The sequence below is a fragment of the Meriones unguiculatus genome, chromosome 1, assembly GCF_030254825.1.
Source record: "Meriones unguiculatus strain TT.TT164.6M chromosome 1, Bangor_MerUng_6.1, whole genome shotgun sequence".
NCBI classification, from domain to species: Eukaryota; Metazoa; Chordata; class Mammalia; order Rodentia; family Muridae; genus Meriones; species Meriones unguiculatus.
In genome coordinates, this window is record NC_083349.1 from 48085971 (window position 1) to 48107244 (window position 21274).

The 21274-nt window shown below is 40.5% G+C and overlaps 1 non-coding gene across 1 annotated transcript; it reads right to left on the reverse strand.

The window, feature by feature from the left end:
• Positions 1-20548: 20548 nt before the first annotated feature.
• LOC132651506 (small nucleolar RNA SNORA19) lies at positions 20549-20683 on the reverse strand. The gene has a single exon (XR_009589138.1). It is a non-coding gene; the product is annotated as a small nucleolar RNA SNORA19 (small nucleolar RNA).
• Positions 20684-21274: the final 591 nt, after the last annotated feature.

Sequence of the window (21274 nt, forward strand, 5' to 3'; positions counted from 1 at the left end):
GCCTCTGAAGGTATTCACATAAAGAAAGTACACATACAGATACTAACATATAAAATAATATATCTCTTAAGTAAACATAAGTTGTTCTATGGGGGGGCTACATTTTTTTCCAGTGTTTGCTATCCTTTTTAAGAAGCCTAATGTGTACTCAGGAAGTAAAGAACAACCATAAACATCACTGAAAATTGGTTTAAGACAATATATTGAAACCATTCAAACTCATTTGTGAAAAGACGCTTCGCCTTGGAAATAATGTCAAAAATGAAAAAAAATCAGTGCATACAAATTGTAAACAATACCACATCACTGTACTTAACCATAGTATTTTGTGTCTACATAAATATTTATGCATGTAATTTAAACCTTAGAGTTCCCACCCACTCATCCACCTCCCCACACACACCTTGCTTTCTGTGACAAGTAAGGGATGAAATTTTCTAGGAGTGGCACACAGCTGTTAGGTGTCACAGATATATTAAACCACTCATGTCTATTTGAAGACAGCGTTTCTGAAAAAGGCTCACCACCTCATCTGTGATAAGTCGTAGAGCCTTTCACTCATTATAATTAGGTTCAACAGCCAAATAGAACTGTTAGAGTTAAGCCTGACAACTCAAGGTCATGTTCAAAGTGGAGGAGGGGGTAGGGGAAACGTGAGAGGGAGTCTCTACAAAAACTTCCCTTGCCCTTTAGTGTCTCAACACACACAATCCTATGCTCAGTGCCATTTTATTCCTCAATAAGCCTAAACAAAATCAGTTCCAGGCTAAAGGAGCCTCACACCAGGAAGAAAAATCACAACCAGTGGGCTTTTGTAAAGTCCTACAAAGCAGAATAGTTTTAAACACTTGTAGGTAATACACAAGCTTCCCTCTGAGAGCACAAATTTTCAATAAATCAAAGGTGTGATGTGCATGGCTCCCTATGCATCCAAATTGTGAGTCTTGCAAGGAATTAAGAAAAATATTTTAATTAATTTTTTAACCTGGCATGCAAAAGCATAGGCTTTGTCATGATATTTTCATATATATGTCATGGTACTTTGTTTTATCTGCTTATCACCCTCCCTTGTTTGACTTCTCCCATTAGCCCCCTTCCTAAACCTAAATAGTCATCCTATGGAGAGGAGGGAGGGAGAGAATGGAAGAGGGAGGAAGGAAGGGGAAGAGTGGAGGAAGAGAAAGAGAGGAGGGAGAGAGAGAGAGAGAAATGGCTGTAGCAATGGACAATATTTACCTTTCTGCTGCTTATTCTTTTTAGCACAATTCTGATCTCTCTCTCTCTCTCTCTCTCTCTCTCTCTCTCTCTCTCTCTCTCTCTCACACACACACACACACACACACACACACACACACACACCACATTATCTTTCTCTCTGTTCATGTATTGATGGACATCTAGACTAGCTCCACATCTTGGCCTTTGTGAAGAATGGTTGCTAGGGATTTTGTAACTCTTATTGACACACTTCTATTAGGCAAGCCTATGGAAGGCTGGCCTTGACCTCACACTGTAGCCTTTGAATTTGTGATGCTTCTGCCTTAGCCTTCAAAGTGGCTGAAATTACAAGCCTGAGCCACCAGGATTCGCTGATACAAACTTCCTAAGCAGATGTATTGCTCCTAGTTCAGTAGTTCAGTAATATGCTTATCATCTGCCTTCAACTACCCCATTTCCTAACTTGGCATGGGTGTGGCTTCTCCTAGATCTACTGTAAACAGGAGAACAAATATCATCTTCTACATCCTTATTCTTCACTCTCAGCAGTGAACCTGCAAACCCTGTGGAGGGGAAGCATACAAACACTGTCAAAAACCACAAATTTAATTACCAACAAACATAAGGTCCCTGTGTGAAAGTCAAATGGAATCCTAGTTTTCTGTAAATATGGCTAGTAAGATAAAAATAAAATCGGCATACAGATGACTGCATAAATCATGTTAAACCACATAAATAGCAAAACAGAGTACCCTCCCTTGTTTTTTCAGCCTTGGATAAAGTGGAGCATCTAACAAAAGATAATGTTTGACTACAGAAGGGCAGGGGAGAAAGATTTTTTTGCCAGAAAAAATATTTCTCAGGCAGCTGATGAAATCTTAATTTAAAGAGACAATGTTTCTAAAAGTCTGTAATATTGTAACAGATAACCTAACTTCTCTTTAAGTTTTCTGACATAAATGTACACTTAAGAGTAGTAGATGCAAAGATTTCCATGTGTATTTTACACAGATTATCCAAATGTTAATATTTTGTCATATTTGTTTTGGTGTGTTGTCTCAAGGTATGTATGTATGTATGCATGCATATATACATATACATAGCTGAATTTTATCCCCCACAGTTTGAAATGAAGTTTAAGTATACACAATAACTCTGAATAGATTAGTTTGGATTCCCTAAAGACGACCACATTATTGAGATAGTCATAATACATATCACATGATACATATCATATTAATATTGAAGCAATACCATTATCTAAGTTGTAAACTTCATTCTGTGCTTTCCAACTGTCCAATTAAGTCTTTTAAATTGATAAAAGGTCCTATGTATGAGTTGTATCTAGTTAAATTTCCTTTAATCTGGAATGGTTTCTTAGTCATTGCTGTGTTTCATGACATTGGTATTTTTAAAGGGCACAGGCCAGACAATTTGGTACTGTCTGATGTTTCTTCAGGATTGGGATCAAGTTTGTATTTCTGGCAGGAGTCAAAGATGCTATTTGTCTCAGTCCATCACACTGGGAAACCTCTGATGTCAATTAGTTTCATTAATGATGATATTACTTTGTTCACGTGGTAAAGTAAAAGATTGCAAGGTTTCTCTATTATAGAGTGACCATTATCTTTCTGTAATAAATATGGATCTGGTGAGGAGGTACTATGCATTTTAAAATATGAATTTAAGGCCAAGCAAATATCAAGCAAATGCTTTGCCTGCTTTTGTTCTCATTAGTATAGTACAAACTAGCTACAATAGTGATTTTTTTAAATTAAATATACCCAAATACTCTTGCATTTGGAAAGCTTGTATGTTTAAAGTGATATTCAATTACTATATATCTATTCTATCTAAAAAATACAAATATTGTCTCATGGTTATAGGTTAATAGCTGGTTGATGAAAGATAAAACAATTTCCACTCTTATAACCATCCTAATTGTTTTTGAAACTAAACCCCAAGTTATCAGAAAAATTCAGATGGCAACAGATTATAATTCAATGTAAGGTAAGGTCTGTTTTTATTTTCCAAGAAATGTTTATTTTGACAAAATGCCCACTGGCATACCTTATCCTGTGGAGCAGAATACACCTAATCTAATTTACTACAGAAAAGGAAAATCAAGATTGGTGATAATCCAGATTGGTCCTAATCATCTGCTGGGCAAAATAGCAAATTATTTGTTTATTGGCACATCTACAGGTGAGTTCAGAAATCTTAATACAAAAAAAAAAAAAAAGAAAGAAAGAGAAGAAAAAAATCTATGAGTTTGGCAGTGATTTCTCTGACCTTTCCTCTGAGGATATGATAGAAAATGGGAAGTGTAGTGACAGCAGAAGACACAATTGCAGTACTCTGGAAAATGCATGACGGTTACACCAGCCTGAGATCCAAGTGAGAGAAGGAGTCAACAGAAACTGGTGATGACTTGGCTATGAGGAGGAAGACAGAGAGAGATGTTGGGACACCCTTCCAGATTATATTGGATTAATGGGCTGGATGAGTGCCCACAGGAAGGGGAGACTAGGGAAGCTGGAGCAGTTTTACACATTACCCATTGCTTTCAAGCTGTCCTTGAGGTATCCTCATCGATCCAGCCAATGAGTGGTTAGATGCACATGAGTAGAGCACAGAGAGAAGCCCCAGGGCTGAGTGAGTGCTGTCCTAAGTTTACATCGGTGTGGTACCATTTTTTACTTAACCTCATCAAACACTCACAACCACTGTGTACAACAGATGAGGTAGAACATTGAGCAGTGTTTCAGCAAGGTTATACTCTGGGGACAGCAGACACAGGAGGACTGTGAAGGTGTTCTGAGTACACTTCCTCGTTGAGATAACGCTCTAAGGATTAAAACGTGAGTCTTACGCTCACTGTTTTCAAATACCATCTGACCAGTTTCCGTCATGGAAAGCTATCGATCTGTCTGCACTAGCCTCTTCCTCAATAAATGACATGTACCTCTACCCATCGCAATCTCTCAGCTTCTACAGTAGCTTCCTGATCCTGCTTTCTCCATGTTGGTAAAATAGGATCAATTTTGCTGTCTAGACTTGATTGTTCACAGTGAGGATGTGTGGTAGTTAAGCTGAAGTTAAACCAAAGTTTTAATGCTGGTTTTATGATTACAGCTGGAGATTGTATCTTAGAACCAGGAATGGTGGCACAACTATTTAATCCCAGCACTTGGGAAGGAGAGGTAGATGGATCTCTATGAGTCTGAGACCAGCCTGGTCTTCATAGTGAGTTTTGGGACATCTGGAACTACATTGTGAGACCTTAAAAATATCGAAGAAGTAGGAGGAGGAGAAAAGGAAGAAGAGAAAGAAAGAAGGAAGAAAGGAAGGAAAGAAGGAAGAAAAGAAAGAAAGAAAGAAAGAAAGAAAGAAAGAAAGAAAGAAAGAGAGAGAGAGAGAAAGAGAGAAAGAAAGAAAGGACAATAAAGATTGAATCTTGGTACAAGGTACAAGTTTTCTGTGGATGTGAGGAGAAATCCTAAAAAAAAAATGTCAAGTTCATCTCCACTCTATAGGATGAGAACATAAGATAATCAGAAAGAGAGGCCAGACAGAGCCAGTGCACAAGGAGAAGCAAATACTAAGGATGAGAGTCCTGAAGTCTGGCTCCTGAGAGCCACGTTCTCCTCATCTGGGTCCACACCATCCATTCTGTTTGAGCTGAATTCCATGTACTTGCCCTCACCAGAGCAGGTCTGGCTAACCACACTGCTGAGTGGCCAAACTATCAGCAGCGAAACCCCCACAAAGTCTTCAACATAACACCTTCCCCTGAGTTGATGTGACAGCTACACAATGACAAGGTGACGATATGAAAGCCATTGCTATCATGAGAAGCTCAGTGCTTTGATTTACTGGGACACATGCCCAGTTTGGATTTGCTTTCTCCACATACAGTATTTGGTCCAAAATGACCATCTTACGGCCTTAGGAAGCACCTTTCCATCGTCATAGTATCTCTTTGGATGAAGGTGCTCTTTCTGAGAAAGAGACATTGTCTTGTGAATGTGTGGCTTGTGCTTGTGGAAGTCATTGCACTGACTAGACAACCATCACCCAATGCCATTTAGCTTTGACATATCAGTGGAGCAGCTTTGAAAAAAGAAAAAGCACGTACATATATTCACACACACACGTCCACACTGCGTACACATAGAGGTGAAAAGACAACTTTGTGAAATCTGTTCTCTCCTTGCACCTATATGTGAATTCCAATAATTGTGCTCAAGTCATCAGGCTGGTATGATCAGACAGCCACTGAGGCATCTCACACCCCTTGGAGTAGCTTTTTAAAGATTCACTTGCAATGCCATTTCAGTGAGAATTTTCAGGGCTGAGACAAAGATCTCCAGAAGGCTTTACACAATTTGAATAGACGTTCAATCTTTCAATATAAGAAGTTCTAAAAGCTGGTTGATAACCAATGGTACCATTTCCTATGACCCTCAGTGACACAGTGCCAATGGCTTTTCTTCCTGTCCTTGCAATCATATTATCTGCTGGTCTAAAGGTATTAATTCCATACTGTGCACTGATTTCACTTGAAAACAGCAGTCATGCTGGGTATAAATTGAGACTTTGGGCCTAATGTGAGGATGAACACCAACAATACTAGCATTCAAGAGTCTGATGTGGAAGAATTATGAGATTGAGTGCAGCCTGGGCTACCTAGGGAGCTTTGGGCCAGCCTAGATATAAGATAAAAACAGAGGGGTTATATAGGAAGATAAGAAGAAAAGAAGGAGGGGAAAGAAAAGGAGGAATGTAAGTCCCTCATCATCAATAGTCACTGAGGATTACTTGTACTTCTAGATCAATAGGAAGAGGAGAAGGCTACTGTGCCGACTGGAGCAATTCCTAATTACTAGGGGGAAATTAGGCTGCTACCACACAGCACAGGCAAGGAGGAGCCTGTCTGGAACATAGGAACGTCTAGCAGGCATCTCTTTCTTGTAGTATGTCCCTTGATTAAAGTCAATGCAAAACAGGCAAAGCCCAGGCCCTCCGTGAATAAAACCTGCATCTGTTTGGTTTGGAACTACAATCAACTGCAGCACATCCTACGAGCGAACGGAATACGAAATGCAAAATAAGAGAAGGGAGTTACTATGCAGACAACAGCTACAACTGTGGGACCAATTGCAGGAATGAGGGCTGCGAATGTCATACATGCCTTAGCTTTATTTTACTATGAATATGCTTGTGTGCATACATGTGCATCTCTAAGTAGATGAATGTTTTCATCTTCTTTCTTACCCTCTTACTACCTAATGCGGGATTTTCTGACAGTTACCTGAACATGCATGTGCCTAAATTACAGACTCTCATGAGGACTGAATGCTCCGCCACCGAAAACCAATGTTTGATGAAAACCACTGCATGATGGTTAAGACTTGCATCAACGCGATGCGTACAAACACTGATGGTGGAATGAAAACCGGTACTTGGAAAAGAGTTTGGCAATGATGTCTGTCCACCGTAGGGACCCCACTCCCACACTCAGATATTTATCCTACAGGAATAAGAACATAGCTCACAAAAACAAACGTTCGTCTGAATGTTTGTAGTGTAGTCAGGTTCCTGATCAGCCATGCCCGGAACAGCTCAAATGTCAGGAGGTCAAAGGATAGATGACGCATAACGTGCACGATTACCTGAGTAATAAAAAGGAACGGGCCACACCAACTCACTCGGCAACACGAATGAATCTCAGATATTATTATTATCATCGGACGATGTAGGAGTAAAAATGCCACTGCTGCCTTTTTCCACCTATATGACTTTGACATACATGCGAAACTCCCCAAGTGAAGAACAGCTACTTGGTAGCCCAAGACCAGGGTTGGCAAAGCAGCAGTGTGAGGGAACACTACAAGATGAGATTAGTTCTTCTCTGTCCTGGCAATGGCGATGCCTCTATGCATTTGTCAAAATCACAGATGTCTTCAAGTAGTAGTAACTGTGTTTTAATGGATGCACACCTGCAGAGTAGCCATTAAAAGGTTATTAATCAAAGTTGTGTTTAAGAGAACTGTGCTGTGAAGAACGGATGGGATTCAACAAGCTGCAGAGGCTTGCCACCTTGGGGGAGCCTTTTGCTTCCATCTGTCAAAGCACCACCAATATCTTAATGAGGGTCATGCCAGTGAAGATGGAGAGCAGTAGATGGGTTTGAGAAATGTGGCGATGTAAAATTGGCTGAAAACGAGAAGTAAGAGACAACGCTGCCGTCACTTACTTGAGTGTGTATTGTTCACTTGGCGGTCATTCATCTGGTGAAAACGGGGTGCAGGGAAGATCTTAGCTCAGCATGGGCTCCGCAGGGTGAATATGTGCAGGCAGAATGACTGAACAACCATGCTGTGTTCTGTCCAAGGCCTGGTGCTGAAGTGACATCACATGCAACCATTTTATGACTGGCATTTCTAGGAATCCAAAGTGGGTCATTAAAAATGCAAAGTCTGTCTTCTCCATTCAAACTATTCCTCCTGGAGACATTTCCAGTTTGGGACCTGGAGCCTTTGCACATTAATTTGTTGTCTGCACAAAGGTGCAAAACCAATGACTGGAGTCAGGATAACAAGGGTAATTACTTATTTCCCCAGGGTGGCTTGGATCTCTCTTTAGCTCATGCCAGTTAGCAAATCCGCTGAGAGTGGCCTCTTCAGCTTAGGGGGAAAATTAAAAAGTGGATAGTAGGACAGATGTTCCCAGCAGTCCTTGAAAGCCTTTCCTCAATGATACGGCTGTGGTAGTCCTTAATTTTACAGCTCTAGGGCATGAGGAAGAAAAATTTGACTCTTGTCACACACTATTTCTCAATAGGCTTAATTATATTTATGGTTTTTAAGATTTAAAATGAATCATTGGAATTTTACTCTCATTAGTACTGGAAAAGGTGAGAGGAGGCCTGATCTGCAGAGCTAGATAATTTATTTTCCATATCTCACAGCAAAACAGAAACCAGTGAGGAAAGCAAAGACCTCTCAAGGCCTCAGACAGTACTTATTCTCAGGGTGATTGGAGGATTTTGTTTTGTTTTGTTTTTGATTGCTTTGTATGTATAAGTTTGGTTTTGAAAATTATACATTTTTTTAAAGAAGCATATGCCTGTTGTTTCTGTTTTCTTCCCTGTCCCCACTGATTGTGCTCTATGACAATGAATTTTAAGTTTCCCACCTACGCCTTACTTGAATAAACATTTAGGCATCTTTCTTGTCCATGCTGTCTGCTTCTATCATACTGAGCCTCTCACCCCAGCCCCCACACAAATCATCTCCTTTATTTTGAGTCTCTTTACTTTCCCTCAAGTTATCAAAGAATGGGGATTTCTGTTAAAATGGTTAGGAGGTTAGACACAAGTAGATCTCTGAGTTCAGGTCCAGCCTGGTTTACATAGCATCTTCCAGGCTAACAGAGGCTTAGTCAGACCCTTCCTCCAAAAACCAAATGAATAAATAAATGCTAGAAGTGCGTAGATTTTCTTATGGCAAGTGTTTCCAAAATGTCTCTGAGATCCACTAGAGCCTGAGTCTTTGAGTAAGCCTGATTGTAAGGGACTGCTGGTTTTCTTGGCCCTGTCCTTTGAAAGTTACTGTTCTCATGGGGGACTAGGAGAAAGACAGGAAGCCTAGAGGGATCAATAACACTTGCATAAAGCAATGGGGAGGGGGAAGAGGCGCACTACAAAGACTGTGGTGATCCCTGCTCCCTACCCAGGCACCATATGATTCTCAGGAGGATGAATAGTTACGGTATCTGTTCAGTAAATTCATCGTAAAACAAATTCTTGAATAACTTAATGAGTCATCCAACATGAACAGAGATGTTCTGTGGCCAAGATAACTAAGTCCATATCTTCCTTCACTTCCCAAATACCTAATGCTCCAAAGACACCAACAGGGGACTTGTCAGTATATGGCTCCAGGGATTCTAGTTCTTGAAAAAAAAAAAAATGAGACTGTATGGTTGAGTAGACGTTAGCCACCTGAAAAAGAAAACTTGAGAGCATAGAGAGGGTATCTCAGGCAACTAGGGGTGAGCAAAGGATAACAGGGGACTCGAGCACTTCGTGATGTAAGCAGCTTAATGTTGCAGTCAGGAGTGGAGAATGAAAGATAAGCAGGTCTTGCTTCCTATGTCTAAAAGCTGCGGTCTTACCCTGAAAGACATGCAGTGGTGCCTCCAGCCCAGGGATGGAGGCTGCCTGGAGGATCAAGTGCATAAGAAGGATGGCACATACTATCAAAGTGTAGTAATCGATACAATTCGGTCTATTTTACTTTCTCTTGAAACCATACGTGATACTCACAGCATTAACTGTGTCGGCTGCTTTTGCCAACGCCATCCAGTAGGGCTGAAATATGCTGATTTAGCCAACAACATTGTCCTCACTGGTTGCTTGATAATACCTAGCACAAGGTTCAGCTGAACCAGTCTTAATCCTCCCACCCCAGTGCGGCCCACAACTCAATGAGCCTCTCAGTGTGGGCTTTGAAGTTCATCTCCTGATTAACAAATTACTTTTATCACCCTAGTCGCAAACTCAGCGCATTTTAATTCAGGCCATATAGATTCTGCTCCGTGTGTGTGTGTGTGTGTGTGTGTGTGTGTGTGTGTGTACACGCGCACGCGCGCAAACGTGTGTGGTTTTCTTGTTGTTTTATGGTTTTATTTGGGCCCTCTTGCGGATTAAAGTCAAGAAAAGATTTCCACTTGGAACACTGAAAACACTAAGTTTCAAAAGAGAAACAGTCTCCATTACCATTTCTCATTCCCTTGCTGCTCCTAATGATGCTCCTTTTCTTCCCAAATCCTTCCCCTTCTACTTCAAGTCATTCTGTTTTTCTTGATGACCAAATGCATTTATCAGGGCTGCTTGCAGGGACATAGGTAAGAGGTTGTTCACACGAGCAACATCTACTCACCACTTAAAATGTCTCTCCCTCCCCAGCAGCTATGAGTTGCCTATAGATCCTCAGTGAGAGGTGGGTCCATGAGAGTCCTTGCCCTCTCCATGACAGAATACTGAGGGGCACCATCTTATGCAGGACTTGAAAACCGCTGTGAGCTCGAGAATGCTGTGGTCATGTCATCCCTGGAAGACAGCATACCACAAAACTCCACCCCATCCTCTGGTTCTTCATCTTCTCTGCCCACTTTCTGCAACGTCTTGTGAGTCTCGTGGGTCTTGGCACAGATGTCTTGCTTGTGCCTGGCAACTAAACTGTTGCTTATCCCGAGAACTTCCACCAGTTATAAGTTTCTGCAGCTACTGCAATCCACCACATAAAGGAGCTTCTCCGACCGCAGCTGGCAGCATAAACGTCAAGAGGAAATCTGATGGGACGTCATAGATCTTTGACCGTTTTTCTCTGTCATCTGGATGCTGTCGTCCTTCCTGCAGGCTTCTGGAGTCCTCCATCTGCCCGCTGTCCTCACTTCCTACCCTGAGGCTAGTACACTGCCACACCATATTGGCTTTCCTCCTAAGACTTCTTTTTCCACAGCAGTAAGCTAGCCGCCACACGCCAAGCGTCAAGTTCTCACATAACGGACGAGAAGAAAAGGGAACACGGACAACGGGTTTGCTTCCAAAGTCATCGAAGAGGATCCCACCCCACAAGAGACCACAAAATGATCTCGATTGCTTCTCATGGACTAAAAGTAAGGCAAATGGCCTTTGTCAGTGAAAAACATGAGCAAGCTCATATCTAATAAAAATAAACGGGATTGACAACATTTAAATAAGCAGTCCACAAACTTCTCCAAATAAAATCAAGAAAAAAGCCAAGAAAAATGCCAGGAATGGCTTTGGGTCATGAAGAAGCTCTCACACATTCAGAACTGAGGATGGCCCTGGCAGATCTTCTTGATTTGAAGTTGATAGCTAGAGATCCTGGAAGATGAATACGTTTGCATAATGCAGTAGGGGATGACTTTCAGTTTAGACATACCAAGTTTGCAATACCTACAGTTAAGCCTCAGGTTGATGTGTCTGAGGACTTGAAGAGGAGCATGGGACCAAATCTTATGAGAAAAGTGGGAGGGACTTGAGTGCCACCAGAAAAACTGATGGCATCTGGTGGGCCTAATCGTGGCAATTCAGGAAAAGCATGAAGAGAGAGAAGGAAGAAGAACAAGTGTAAAATCATGGAATTTTGAACTCAGTAGACACTCAGATCATGAATGATGGCAGAGGAGGGTAAAACAGAGACAAGAGCAAAACAGGTAAGATAACATCATAAAAATTTAGAAAGAATGAAAATCAGGACTGATAAATACTATAGAATTAAAAAATATCACATGGACAGCAGAATATTAATATTTGGCCAAAACACAGTAGGTTGATAAGTGAATGAGAGACAAAGAAAAGGAGAAAAGTAATAAATTGGTGTTTTATCACAGCAGCAGAAAAGTAACTAATACACTGATATTAATTAAACAGAGAACCTGCCTAACAAAGGTCTTTGTGGAAAGGACTAAAATGAAATGGAGCCAAGGCTATAAATCAATCACGGGCAAACTTTACAGGGCATGCTATATTCATCCATGAGCATGTCAGAGTAGCATCATCTGTGATAATAGCAGTATGTTAATTATGCCAACTGAAGAAACAGGTGGGAAATAAAATGCTCTAAGTATTCGCTTGAATTCAACCACTCATCTTCTAAACAGCTTACAGGTATAATGCAGGAAAATTCTTCATGGAAATAGAACAAATAATCTATTACATTTAAAAAAATAAATCATGATTATCTGAAGTTTACACACACAGAGAATGAGAGAGAAAGATTCCCAAGGCCATTTTACTTTCCCTCTTCTCCCAGAGAGGAAACAAACACTGACAGCAACTAATGCCAGGACTTTGGAGCTAGTGTGAGGCAGACAAGTTTTATGAGGAAGCTGCTCATGTTTTCCTCTGATACAACTTTTCCACTCAGATGTTTTATGACAACTACAGTCTCTATGGACTGACAAACTATATACAAAGACTTATTTTTAAAATAAGACTCCCTTAGTACAAAATCAAGTGGTCTGGTAATAAAACCATCTGCCCGTAATGAGCCGGCTCTGAAAGCTGCTCAGGCCTGGAGCATGAAACTCTTGAGAGGACTCGTGGTTTCATCTTGGGATGCCAAACATTACTACATTACTTTCACATAGAAACTCTGAAACTCTGAGGCTATTTAGTGTGTGTGTGTGTGTGTGTGTGTGTGTGTGTGTGTTCTGAGACCGGGTCTCCCTACGTAATCCAATCTGACCTTTAAATTCACTTTGTAGCCTACACTGTCCTCAAATTCATTATATTCCAACTTCAGCTTCTCAAGGAATGGGATTTCAAGGATCTACCAACACACCGAACAAAACGGTTTGACACTACCAAAAGGATGAAGCATTTTGCTATTTTTTTCCCTAATATCAACACCCCAATTTTTCAAATTTTCTCATAAGTGTTAGACAAATGGTTATATAATAATCACCAAAGTCTTTAACAGATTTTTGCTTATTAAGTGGTCACATGTTGTTCTGACCTCCACAGGTAGCAGGCACATGAATACATTCAAGCAAAACACTCCTACACATAAGGCAAAATAACCTAAAAAGATTTAACCAAACAATAAATAAACACTCAAAGAAAGAAACAGAAAATATGTATTTTGTTACTAGTAGCAGACTTCAAATCATGGCAGCTATTTCTAGAACTTTTATTACCAACTTTTATTATCAGACTTCTGTGCCACACTATGTTATGAGTGCTGGGAAGCCTGTATCGTCTTCCAAGAAAGCAATAAGGAGGGTGTTAACCAAGGAACATGCCAGCAGTGATATTTGAAGATTAAAAATAATTATTATTTTCATGTGTATGAGTATTTAGCCTGCAAGTATGTCTGTGTACCACATGGAGGCTGGAAGAGACTATTGCTTCACCCAGGCTTGGAGTTACAGAAGGTGGTTAGCTCCCCTATGGATGCTGAAAATCTAACATGGGTCCTCTGCAAGAGTAGGCAGTGCTCTCGACTGCTGAGAGATCTCTCCAGCCCCAGAAGGTGGTTTTGAGAAACAGAGAATACTAATAGGGTATTAATAATAGTATTAGTAAGAGTGTTACTAATAATAGTATTAATTATTGTATTAATAAGAGTGGCATGTATTCTCATGCCGCATTACTGATGGCGAGGACACCTGAGGTTAGGATTTTGGCCAAGAGCATGAAGTGTGTAAACAATGAGAGCAGTATTCTCACTAGGCAGCTTGATTCTACAGCCTTCCCTCCCCCACACAGCCATATGGGTGCTTATGCAGTAAATCCAGGAAATGATGGGAGGCTGTGCTCTAGTAAGCCCTGAGCAAAAGGCTTACTCTCTAAGATGAGCAATAACCTATTGATTTTTTTGCTACAGAAACAAAGATAACGATTTGGTGGCTACAGGAATGTGAGGAGATAAAAAGTTATTACCATGCAGGGTTTGCGGCTCCACCCCACCCCCCTTTTCTCCCTGCCTCAGAGGAGAGGAAGGACAATAGAGTGAATTCCTTCAAGATACAGTATCAGAGAGTTGTCCTCTCCACAGGATTAGGACACCACACAGAAAGTAACCTGGGAACTGTGAGCAGCATGAAAGTAGAGAATATGGATTAGAAGTTGACATTGGGGAAAGGTTGATGGAAAATTCTGGGAACAGGAAACGAGATTAAACTATTACAACCACAAAATTTGCAGTCCAAACTTGGGCATCTTTGAGTGGGAAAAGACTATTAATGATTAGGATGAGTCAACAGGTACAGAGTCTTTGCCATTTGGTCACCAGCCCCCTGGTAATACTCTGGTGTTGCCACTGCTTGTTGAGATTAGGTGAGATCTGTCTGTCCCAGAGCTGGCCTTGTTAGAGAATTCAAGAGGGCGGGGGTCTGATAAGAGTGAACTCCACAAAGTGTTTGGGTCCCACTTAAGGAGATAAGATTGCAGTGGCCCGTGTTCCTTTAAATGTAAAACGACTCCAGAGCTAGTGGGTCACGGTTTCTGCGTTTTACTGGAGTTTGCACATAAAAGAGTCAACACACTACATGTGGACATAATCAGAATGAGGCTGGTAGAAGCCAAGAGGATGACATCCATGTGAAACAAGCTTGGGAAAACAAAAGCCCTTGGGAGGACCCAGACCCAGAGAGCAAGCGGCAGCTTAAGTCGCAGGATTCTTAGGTTGCTACTGCAATTAGCTTCCTTGGGAAAATGAACGCCCAAATAAGAACGGTGAGGCTGACCATAAAGGACCTATGTTTATGCAAACTTATAAACAGCCATGCAGTTTGGCTGTACCCTGGAGGGAAACATCATTCAGAGAATGAAAGCTTGTTTAGAATGCAAAATAGCTCTGCGCTCCAGGTTGTCTCCACCACCCACCCTGAGCAGCCAGGACTTGGGGGTGCCTTTCCCTCTTTCCTCTGCCTGGGGGAGGGGATGAGTCTGACATCTGCTCTCCCTCCTTTGGAAGGACTTTCTTCTTCTGTACGTCTGGTAGTCAACATCTCCAAGGCAGAAGATCCAATTTATTCCTTCACCCTCCATCCACTGGAGACTTTGCGCTGGGAATATTTGTGTCAGCAAACCTCATGTGCTTCTCGTTAGTCTGTAGAATAGCTGTACTTAGATCAAATGCCTAGTCCCTGTCCAGTAGCCATGATCCAAGTTGTGGGGTCACAGAAAGTAGGATGCAGTTACCCATGGAACTGGGATACTAAAACCCCCTACTGTCCTACCACCTCTGTGGCTGCCCCTTGTGCTCTTTTTCCACTCATGTTCCTATGACCAGGCATTAAACCCAGAGTTTCCTTGACACTGATGGCCAGGCTTTGTGCTTTTCCCCAAATGTTCCTCCTCCTCCTAATCTCTGCCATTTCCATTGCTGCAGTTTCCGGGTGTGGTTTTTGCAGGCATGGGCCGATGATTTGCAAATGTAAAAGCTCCCACCTAGATGGCTCCTTTGGAATCCAGGTCTGATTCTCATTGCCGGCTTGACTTGTTCTATATTTAACATATCATTCTACCTCACACGTGCCTGTCTTCTAGAACATGCTTCCTTGGTAGATAACATTCCGTGTCCCTTCCATTGCAAAAGCCATGAACCGATGGAGCTCTAAACATCCGCTTCTACAGATTCTAGAAGCTGGGAAGTCCAAGATATGGTGCACACACACGAGGAAAATAGCAAATAGTAATCAGCTATTTAAAAATTTTGTAATATAAAAGACGCAAAGGATTAAAGTTTTGAATACAATGGGATCTCTGATAACTACCAAAAATGAGTGGCTAATAGGTCACTCAAACATTTGACTCTGAAATAGAGAATAAAGGCTAAAATAAAAATGAGTGGCTTTATTAATAATTATAAATACAAAAAACACTACAAAATTATACAATGCAATAACAATATTTTATGTCTCAGACTAAAAAATAATCACGTGAATGAAAATATCCTATGTTGGTTTAAATGTTGGAGAAATTGGCCACTTGTGTAATTCACGCAGTGAGCAAACAAAACAAAACAAAAACCTAGTTTAATAATTCCCCAGCTACTTTGGAAGTGCAAGCGTCCACATTTCAAATACTTGTATCATTCAACATTTAAAAACTTAAATACATAATTGAAAAAAAATATTGCTATTGCGGATGATAATTTCAATAATGTTTGTAATAGCACAGTACAAAAACACACTAAAGCTGCAATAACAAACTTGCTAAAAAATTCATTAGGTAAATCTATTTTGTGTGAAATTATGCATTTAGAATCATAAAAATGTGTGTGGTTTGTTGGGTAAGATACATATCTTGATACTTATTGGGTACTTTGCAAAGATCGGTATCTACCTAGCAGCACATTTGGGAATGTGCACTAACATGTCTCAAGAAAAATCTACCCCAAATAACAATGCCTGTTTCTATTCAGTGAGGCTGAGCAATTTCCTCCTCTGTTCTCTTTTACACTATCTTTTTACAAGCAAAAGTACTCTTAATGATAGAGTTGAATGGTTGTAAAATGAAAGTATGGGGGGATTGTTTTTTGTTTTGTTTTGTTTTTGTTTTTGTCTTTTTTGCAAATGTGAGAACATTTTATTTGGTTTGAAAGACTTCAAATATAAACCACAACATTATTTCTGAGTAGAAAGGTCTCAAATATTATGTGATAAAACAATATTGAATTAACCCACTATTTTTATCATTAAAAAAACTTTTTTTAGATTGGTGTTCTTTTTTTATTATTAATTACACTTTATTCACTTTGTATCCCAGCTGTAGGCCCCTCCCTCATTCCTTCCCAATCCCACCTTTCCTCCCTCATCTCTTCTCACGCACCTCCCCAAGTCCACTGATAGGGGAGGTCCTCCTCCCTTTCCATCTGACCCTAGCCTATCAGGTCTCATCAGGACTGGCTGCTTTGTCTTCCTCAGTGGCCTGGTAAGGCTGCTCCTACTTCAAGGGGAGGTGATCAAAGAGCAGCCACTGAGTTCATGTCAGAGATAGTCCCTGAACACCCACTTGCACACTGAGCTGCCATGGGCCACATCTGTGCAGGAGTTCTAGGTTATACCCATGCATGGTCCTTGGTTGGAATGTCAGTCCCACAAAAGACCCCTGGGCCCAGATTTCTTGGTTCTGTTGCTCTCCTTGTGGAGCTCCTGCCCCCTCCAGGTCTTTCTATCTCCCCCTTCTTTCCTAAGATTCCCTGCACTCTGCCCAAAGTTTGCCTTCGAGTCTCAGCATCTGCTTTGATACCCTACTGGGAAGAGTCTTTCAGAGGCCCTCTGTGGTAGGCTTCTATCCTGTTCCCTGTTTCTCCCTCTTCCGATGTCCACCCTGTTTGCTTTTCTGAAAGAAGCAGTTTTAAAATCACAATGGTAAGTTACTCTTGCATCTGCTTCAAGCTCTAGCCTACCACTTCAGTTAATATGATGACTCTAACTCGCCATCTAGTGTTAAGAATGTGAGATGTTTTTGGGAGTCTCAAGTATTCCAACTTACAGTTCTTGAGGCAACTGGAACAAAACAATGCTTCTTTTAAAAGAGACTGAGAATTCTTGGAAGTTCAAATCTTGGTCAAATTGAGTTACATCCTTACCACATAACACACATGCACACCTCTACATTACCGTCATTTCCACCATCATCCACACATCTCCAGAATGAAGCAATTTCTTCAGAATGTCACAGAAACGAAGGTTCTAGTAGAAGCTTTCAACCACCCAAAGCTTTCAACAGGCAAAATTGGTGAGTAGCAGATTTACTCCTATCACTGTCAGCCCCACAAATCTTTACTCAAGGAAAGCTGATGTTTAGTTTATAGTTTAGCTATAGGATCAGTTGGAAAGAGCTTAGCAGTGTAACTAAATCAAAGCCAGATATCAATCACACAGATACACATACTGCATGCTTGATTTGCAAGGTATTTTTAAGCTTACTATTCAAGCTGTGAGAAAACAATAGTATTTAATAATAACTCTGCTGTAAAAGTATAAGAGACCTCCTCAGTTTGAAACTACATATCAATTACATTCAAATTTTTCTACCCCATGACAAATTCTAGAAGTTTATCCTGAAGAAATAATACAACATTCTCAGCTATATATATCTGACAGATTAGAAGCCACCTAAATGATCAAATGTCAAAGTTGGTTAAGAAATGAAGCAACATCCATGCAATAAAAGACTGTGTTGTTCTATAAAACTTATATCAAAGTCTTTTTTTCATTTTTCAAATAGCCTTTATTTAAAGAAACCTGTAAGAAATCATTAAATTGGGTTTTTTTCTGTCTATGATAGTAAGAAAAATGCAGAAACTCTTCTACAAGTAAAGCAATTGTTCAACCTGCTCTTTCAGTGCCTATAGAAAACCACGCTGTCTCTGAGTCTCCAGAAGCTGGGAGACACTGAGCAGAACTGTTAACACATCAAGCCTGCATTACTCAGAATGAGGCATATCTAAGCAAGTTTGCAAAATATGTTGATGGCCCATCTGTCATGTCCCTAAATACACAGGTGGTGTTACTTGCTCAAACCCTCAGCTCCAGGTTTTTAAGTATTTTAATGTATTGACTGACCAGGCAAGTCTTGTTCCTCTTGTATAAAAGAGGGCAATTTGCCAATCTTATAATTACTTTTTTCAGCCCTGAAAGTCTTGAATTGGCCCTTCTGTGCCTATATTGATTAGAATAATACATGCCCTTGACAAAGAACTAAGGAATGGTCCCATTTGTGGTAGAGTTTGGCTCTCCAGACCCCAAACTGGCAATTAGCCATGAAGTGGGGCTCAACCAAAAACATTAAAGTTTGTCTTCCCAGCAGAAAATCTTTTGGTCTCTTCTTGCAGTCCCTTTACCCATAAATCACCGCTTCACCTGACCCAGCTTAATGAAGATAACATATCATCTATAGCATACATTCATTGACCAACATGGATTGGATATGGTCTGTGTAGGAGCTGTGCAGGAGTCGAACAGAGAAAAATTACTCAGAGGTGAAGCTCTTCAAGGGCTTAGAGAACACCAAGGAAAAAGTGATAGGCAGCAATAGGCAAATGAAACATGAGCATCAAGAGAGCCAATGAGAGTGGTATGAAAGCAGGGGACAGAAAGATCTCCTGGGGAATGCTTTGTTTCATTGATAAATGCACACGATGGGGTAGTTATTAACTAGAGAAAGGACTGTGGTGAAAACAGTACAGCCAGTGGCCAAAATGATTTGAGACAGAAAAGAGCCAATACCTCCTCCTTATGAAAAGTCTGAAGAACATTGAGAAACAGTCCCAGATGGTAGGACTCAGGAGTGGGGCTAGGGTCTCTGGCCACATGGGATCAAATTATAATTGTTGTCTTTGTCCAGAAATCTGTAATTCACTCAGAAATCTCTCCTTCTGTCTTCTCTCTCCCTTACAGAAGAGCCAGAGGATAGGGAAGTCTGTCGCAAAGATTGCTCTCTGGACACACCGTGGCTGTCGCACTCATGAAATCTTTGCAGCTGTGAATTCTCACAAAGCCCTGGACGAGATTGGGACTATCAACAGTTTTCATCATGAGAGGGGAAAGGGCTCATGAGGCCTGTCTTCTCTGAAGGCCTCTTGAGAGTTAATGGAGGCTGGACTAAAGGGTGTCACTGTCTTCTATAGGGTAGCCGCTACTAAGTCACCCATGCTGCAGCAAACAACTGCCCAGCCAAGCTCATGCAAACAACCCAAACTAAAGTCAGCAGATCACACAAAAGAAATACATGAAGTGAAGAACGGGTCTTCTTGGGGAGAAAAAGTGTTTCAGTAAGAGAGGGACAGTGGCTTAAAGATGGTAGCAGGAGGCAAAAATGACTAAAATTCATCATATACAAGTGTGAAACTGCTAAGTAATCAAAAAAATGTTTAAACTAAAATAAGACTGTTTTTTAAAGCGTTGTGTTTTGTGCTATCTTTGTAAAATGGATAGGTTTAGTAAACGAACACTAAGCTTTATTCCAGCCATGAACTTTTTACATTTTACATGGCCTAGTGTTTACTTACGATAGAGTCGATAGGATATTAGGAAGACTTTGAAGGATCTATTACGATCAGCAAGCCCCTGATCCTTACAGAAAGTTGAGTAATTTGCACACTGATGTAAGTCTTGGTAAGAACCCAACAAAAAGAACTAATCAACAACAGAGTGGATCAATGCCTGCAGCTGCCACTGTCTGTTTCCTTGGCATAGAATGCTACGTAGTCAAACACAAGGGTAGTTTCAGCCATAAAACCCACAAACTAATACTTCACATACAAGACATATTTGGATGATGCTGACACCAGTCAAGTTTCCAGCTCCTTTTCTCTAGTCACAGGCTTTTCTTTTAGCAAAACAGGTTCTAGGGACAAAGAACAAAATCTTCAGCATCTTATGTCGCTTGGTAAAATGTGCTTTGTACCTTATATGATTAATCTTGTTTTCCTTTTAACTCCAGATAAGTCTTTTGTATGGCTTTTCAATATTATTTCAAAAACACAGGCTTAATAATAACAGCTATTACTTAATCACACTTTCTTATGTGCAATTTCATGGCAGCTACAGGAAGCAGATATTATGCCTGCTGTTCACAAAACAAACAAACAAAAAACCAACACCTGAAGTTCATCTAATTCAGCCTAGCAGTAGACAACTGGAACTAGAGTCTCAATCCCAAACCATCTTCTGAATTCTCAGAACCATAGATGAAAACAAAGAAAACCTAAATGTTCACAGATTCGTAGGTCAAGGCCTGGTACTAACCTACTATAAATACTTCCGATTATTTTTTTTTTCTCTGAATGAGGTTGGCAGCATTACTATATAGACTCACTCTGCTAGTTAACCTTCAACTATTTGTGCAGCACGTAATAAGAAATTATACTGCTCACATGGTAAAAAGAACACAGGTCAATGAAACGTGCAGATTTCTGTATGGTTTTTAAAAGAGCTCAGTCAGCTTAGCCTCTTTCCCTACTTCCATCTGTTTTCTTTTTTTTTTTTTTCAATGCAGTTTATTCAGGAACATTGAACAATCCTCGGACCCCGTCCATCTGTTTTCTAATGTTTCATTTTTGTTGGGAATATCAAAAAGTAAGGCAGCAAAAGTGTTCAGCTACAGCTCAGAAGAAAGTAATTATACTTGGCTACGGAAGTCGCCCTAACTTTAATAATCACCACCTACCTATTTTTAAAGATGTCCTTGCCACCAGCCTCAGGAGGATTCTTTCAGAACATGAGATGAGCTCAATGTGGACAACACATTAGGTTTGGCAAAATAACATTTCATCTCTTCCTGTAGAGTGAGCTCATTATACATCTCAAAGAAGGACTTGGGATTTGAGACTAGAATCGAAAGCAAAACAATTTTCTTCAATTTTCAATTTTTTCTTCGTGGTTGGTTCCTTACTTATTGCAAGGGAGAAAGACTATTTTTCTCTCTGTTAAAGAATCTTAAAGCTAAAGATCAGAAAGCAGTGACTTTTCCAGACGTAATGAAAAGTGGAGAAATATAACG